The sequence below is a fragment of the Meriones unguiculatus genome, chromosome 1 (assembly GCF_030254825.1).
Source record: "Meriones unguiculatus strain TT.TT164.6M chromosome 1, Bangor_MerUng_6.1, whole genome shotgun sequence".
In the NCBI taxonomy this organism is placed as follows: Eukaryota; Metazoa; Chordata; class Mammalia; order Rodentia; family Muridae; genus Meriones; species Meriones unguiculatus.
This window is the reverse complement of record NC_083349.1, coordinates 101,731,871-101,738,113: the sequence shown is the minus strand read 5'-3', so window position 1 is coordinate 101,738,113 and position 6,243 is coordinate 101,731,871. Positions and strand designations below refer to the sequence as shown.

At 35.8% G+C, this 6,243-nt stretch overlaps 1 pseudogene; it reads right to left on the bottom strand.

The window, feature by feature from the left end:
• Positions 1-991: 991 nt before the first annotated feature.
• Positions 992-2,095, bottom strand: LOC110539903 (small ribosomal subunit protein uS12-like; annotated as a pseudogene).
• Between the last annotated feature and the right edge of the window lie 4,148 nt (positions 2,096-6,243).

Genomic DNA, 6,243 nt, shown 5'->3' with positions numbered 1-6,243 from the left:
TTTGGAGTAAAGTTTGTGTAATGTTGACTTCCTCAACTTCCAAACACAGCACTGTGAGATAGAGCCGAAGCTTCCTTTTAAAGCAAGGATCACTTTCAGTCTTGCCCATATCCAGAAATTTTCTTAAAGAAATGAAGATACAGCAAGAAGTCCTTAGCTTTACCGATAGGGAGAAGCAAATCAAAACTAAAAAAGGAAGCATACAGGTCTGCAAATAGAATTTTTAAGGCTTCTATAATTAGCACTTTAGCCTTGTTGTTCATAATTAACAGGTTTTGTTTTGAGACTTTTAATTTCAGAAGAGGGATTTATAAAATATTTTCTAACTTGCAGATTGCAGCAGAACTAGATGAGAAGATTTATGTAATAACTGCTACAACTGAAGGCATGTCTGAAGATCTTGATAGTTCCATCTTTGTTATATATATATTACTGGACTTCACCAATAAGATTACAGTAATGTCAAAATTGCCCAAACACCAATTATAAGATTCAAAAGCCAAATGCCATAATTATATAGGAATTAACTGTTGAAAAGTGTGTTTATTCTCAGTACGAATTTCACTGGGCCACTCTTAACTTAAGAAGACAGAGCAACTAAATCCAGTGTTTTTAGATGTCAGTCAGGACATAGGCGCCAAATTTGCAGACAGAAATATTAATGAGAAAAAATAAATAAATGAATCAGTCTGTAACTCAGCTGAAAAGGGTTAAACAGGAGATCTTGCTGGATTGATACTATTTGGACCATCAAGAGGCTGACCTTGAAGTGGACATTTGCTTAAAGAAAGTATACTAGCGAAATTGTTTAGAATCAGCACTTATCCCTAGAAAAATTTCATGTATTTTTCTCTAGCTAGCTTTAAATCAATTTAATAATCATTTGTTATATTCTTTCTAGAAAAAATATTTTAATAAAATATACTGTTTTAGAATGAATATGTTATTTTCAGAATATGAAAATTTATTATTGTGTTTACATTGTCAACATTTATGATCTTGGTCTTTCCCTCTTGCCTTTGTACAGGACCAAGAAGGACACATTGGCTACTTTAACAACCTTAAAGCAGACTCCGGGAATATCATCTACACCATGACCTTGCCAACCAAATCCAGCAGCCAGAACTTCATTGTTTTTCTCAATAGAGTCCCAGCAGCCCTCACTGGGTGCGAACACTGTGATCTTTTTGTTGTTCAAGATCAGCTGCTCCCTGACACACTTCTGGATAGAGGAATTTGGCTGTTTGGCTTCAACCCCTATTTTCTGTTGTGTTTTGGTTGTGTGTGTTTCTTTTTTTATTATTATTATTACAATTTATTCAGTTGGTATCCCAGCTGTAGTCCCCTCCCAATTCCACCCTCCCTCCCTTTTCTCCTCCCATTCCCCTTCCCTAGTCCACTGATAGGGGAGGTCCTTCTACTCTCCATCTGACCCTAGCCTATCAGGTCTTATCAGCATTGTCTTCTTCTGTGGCCCTCAAAGGCTGTTCCCCCATCAGGAGGAAGTGATCAAAGAGCCAGCCACTGAGTTCATGTCAGAGACATGTCAGAGACAGCCTCTGTTCCCCTTCCTAAGGAGCCCATTTGGAGACTAAGCTGCAATTGGCTACATCTGTGCAGGGGTTCTAGGTTATCTCTATGCATGGCCTTGGTTGGAGTATTAGTCTCATAAAAGACCCCTGTGCCCAAAATTTTTGTTGGTCTCCTTGTGGAGCTCCTGACCCCTCCAGGTCTTTCTATCTCCCCCTTCTTTCATAAGATTTCCTGCACTCTGGCCAAAGTTTGGCTATGAGTCTCTGTACCTGCTTTGATACCCTGTTGGGTGGAGTCTTTCAGAGTTCCTCTGTGGTAGGCTGCTGTCCTGTTCCCTGTTTTCTCCAGCTTCTGATATCTATCCCGTTTGCCTTTCTGAATGAGGACTTAGCACCCCTATTTTTTTCAGCACAATTTCCTTTGCTTGAGAGGCACCTGCAAAAGGATTGGCCTTCAGGGCTGTGCTCAAGTGGAATTTCTTTTATTGTTTATTATGCCACTTCTGGTCCTGTCAGTGACTGCTGCGCTTCCTGGCAGTACAGAGACCAAGATACTTGCCCATCTTGCTGGTGCCACAGGACTGAGAGAAAGTGAATATGTTTTAGAAAAACAAATCTGGGTGCTGTTGTTTGGTTTGACTTATTATTGCTTTCTATTATCAACTGGAGTGAGAGAGGATGATTTATATTATTATCAGTGTCTATGCACCGTGACATTTTATCCTGCTTTATGGAGGTTTAAGGGTAAAACTTGTTTTGTTTTGTTTTTCTTTTTTGATGTGGAACTTGACTATTATTGCCCAAGCTCTTCCAAGCTAATAGATATGAAAGAAGGGAGCTGCATGTAAATAACACGGTAACATGCACTTAAAAAACTCTGTGGTTGTGTGGTATTTTTAAAAGAATAAGTTACCGTAATTCTACATTCACTGTGTACAACTCTTGTGAGCTGTGGGCAAGGAACACACACTCTGAGAGAAAGAGAGAGAGATGCTTATTTTATATGAGAAATTGAGAAACATCTCATATAAAAACATTAGCATCCATTGATAGGACTTAGAACAATTTAAATAAAAATATCTTCCATGTGGGTAAGGTAGTCTGAATATATTCCAAGAAGCCGGAGGGGGGGGGATGCCTGACATTTATACATAAATAAAAAGGGTAGATGTAGATCTGACCTGGCATTTGCTGATCATGTTCTCATATAAACAGAAGCCAAATGTTTGCTCCACTTGTCCCATCCTTTCTCTCTCTCCCACATTCTATCTGCACTCCATCTTCTGATGCTTAATACCCATCAATGCAGAAGCTAAGCTCTCTATTCCTCACATAATATTCCTAATGATTTTCATTTAGTGGTCATATTATTATTTTATTCTGTAGTCAGATCAATAATAATAAAATGACTATGTTCAGACACCACTGTTGTTCCTTAAAGCAGAAACAGAATTTACTTACCAGAAAGTCTGAAACCACTGATTTCTGATGTGTTTTTAATGTTACTGATGAAGACTCCAATAGCCTTACAGTGTTTATCGAACTCACTATTCCGTTGAGTTACTATGTTTCACCACTTCGAGTAGTCTTTAAAAACATGTTCTGAAGGTGTATGGAGTATTTTTATGTCTAGCTCATGGATGAGAAACTCAGTGTAAGAAGATCTTCAGTAACTTTGCCAACCTACTCAAGCTGGAAATCAAAGGCTATATCTGGTCCAAGGCAGCATGAAGTTTAGGACACACTACCAGCTCTGTGACCTCTTCCAGAGACAACCGCTTTCTGACAGCTCGTTTTCTTATGCATGTTTTTTTTTCTTTTTTCTGTTTTGTCCTATTCCAATTTGTTCTTATTTATTTTATTCTGTTAATATTTGTTAGAAGCCTGTTTTTGTTGTTGTTGTTGTTGCTGTTTTCTGTTGTTTTTTGTTTTGTTTCATTTGTTGGAGACACAGAAAGAATGTGAATCATATAGAAGGAAATGTGGGTAGAAACTGGAAGAAGGAGAAGCTGGGGAGGAAAAACCATAATCAAAATATATTGTATGAAAAAAAAACTATTTTCAATTTTTAAAAAATGGGGTTGTGACAGACAGGTTGAGAACTGCTGTTCTAGGCGTTTGGGTTTTTTTTGTTTTGTTTTTTTCTGATAAGTTGCCAGAAACTCTACATCCCAAAGCTGCTGATCACATTCCTGCCTTCACACAAAATGTCACCAGGTCTACCCTTTCAAAGTGTTTCCAAGAGTAGATGTTCTTCCTTCAGCTCACCTTGAACTGCATGCCATTTCCTGTCTCATAACACTACAATCAATTAAATTATTCCTTGTGCAACTCCAAAAACACAGTTACCCTCACTTAAACCATGAAATAGAAAAAAAAAAAAAAACAATAAAGCTAACCTGAAAGTTCATTGATTTCACAAGCTTCAGTGTAATGAATTCTCATGGCAAATGTTCACAGTAATGATCATTGTTGAAGACAACATTGAGGACTTGCAATAAAGAATCTGAAATAACTATAATACCTAAAAGAAGGAAGCAAAATCAATATTTTAATTTATTATGTTAAAATGTTGTTCAATCCAAATGGTGGAAGAATGGAAAAAACAGAATTTTATGTTGCTTACTTTTCTAGGAATGAAAGTAGGTCAAAGGAAAAGAAGATACAGCATTAAGGAATACAAATCAGTATTAAATTAAAAATTTACAAAAACCAATGGGAAAGTTGGTCTTTGTCTGTTTTACTACCTTGTCTCATAACTTGTAAACAGTGCAAAGCCTGCGAGAAAAGCACACAAGTATGATATTGTAATAACAATAAAATTAATATCCAAAAAGCTCAATTTAATATCAAGTTTCCTCCAAGATGCATGTAAAACATTGAACAAATTACCAAAACACTCTCAGGCTCAGTAGTCAAGGAAGGATGTTATCAATGAATTCACATTATCTCCTGTCTTATTGAAATGAATGTGCTTAATGCCCTGACAAGACAGTGCAGATATTAAGATCACTGTGTGTAAATTGAATTTGAAAACTTTGCTTCTTAGCTACATTGATAGAATTCTCTGCTCTTAAAGTGCAGAAGCATTTTATATATTCACAAAGCCCTAATCACTTTCTATATTTTCTGGTTGGGATAATGAAACTGTGAGAGTTTATGAAGTATAAATATGCTTAAGGACCATAGTGATCAAAAGAAAATGAGAAAAAAAATAGAATAATTTAAACAATGAATGTTTAATTGAAAGTATTATTAACCAGAAACAGAAGAACAGCTGAGGAAGATAGAGGAGTCTATGGATGAAAAAGCAGGAGATACACAGGGGATCAAGTCACCCACAGAGCTGAGATAGTATCATAGCAAAGAAGAGCAAATCTGTGAGAGATACCCTTTCCCCAGAACTGATATTTATTCCTTACTACAAAAATTATGGTTCTAGTTGTGTGGGGTCACAGGAGAGTTTAGTGCAGTGCTGCAGACTGAGTTTTGTCAGCAGGAAGCTACTGAATCCATTCATCAGGAAGATGCCTGAGTAGGCATTGGGACCTCACTAATGAGCTGGCCCAGGCACTGGCAAAATTTATCACAAAGGTAAGAGACTGGGATACTGATCCAGGCTTCCACAGACACCAAGGACTGTCAGTAATGTATGAAATATCTGTATTAATGTATGAATAATACATGAAACTTTTAACATATCAGTGACTCTTGGGAGTGAAGAAAGAAACAAAAACCAAAGATTCATAAGTTATTTAACATTAAATATATATTTTAAATAGTACTGACAATCACCCAGTGAGTTGTTTTTTTTTATGTTTGTGTGTCTATAAATCACTTATTCTATTTTTATCGGATAAAAATTTTATTCAATTATTAGTGGTTATATGAATATAGATTGTTTTAAAGAATATGATGATATTATTCTTGCTACCTAATAAAATGTAGATCCTGCAACCATGTCCTTGAACACAATTTATATTTAAAACATTGTAAATTTTATGTGGCTTAGATAAGACATCTTTGTATTACAGAAAAAAAAATTTCTCAAGGGTAAGTTTGAAATGCACAGTCTAGTGTCCAAACAGTTACTTCAGAAATTAGAATAGAAAACTATTCTATATCTCAATATTTTGGCTCCAAACATCATGCTTCCTTGACAGTAAAGGTGACAATATTCACCAAGCAATTATATTTTGTTAAATTAATTATATCAGCTGATAGATTTCAGCATCTTAGAGTCAGATAATTGTGACCACACCTATGATATCTTGAAAAATGTCTCATGAGTGTCTGAGAAGATGGCTAAGAAGAATGTTTAAAGTGTTTTATCTGCAAGTGTGAAGTCCAAAGTTTGAGTCCTGAGAACACACATGAAAACCAAGCAACCATGTGGTCTCCATAATTTTATCATCAAAAAGAGACAGTGGATCAAGGGCAAAAACTTGCTAGCAAGAACAGCAATATCAGGAGCTCTAAGTTTTATTAGATTCCTTCTCAATGAGTAAGATTGAAGGATAAAAAAACCTAGAATTAGGAGCCATCTTCTGGCTAGAACCACATCAATTTCAATATTATGCATGATAGTACTATAAAATGATACACTAATTTAGCAATTATTCATTAGCAGAGGCTTATGTCATTCATTCTGCTAATCACGTTTGAAGTTACATGAAGGCTCAGATATAGAGAGAAATATCTTTTGACAAGC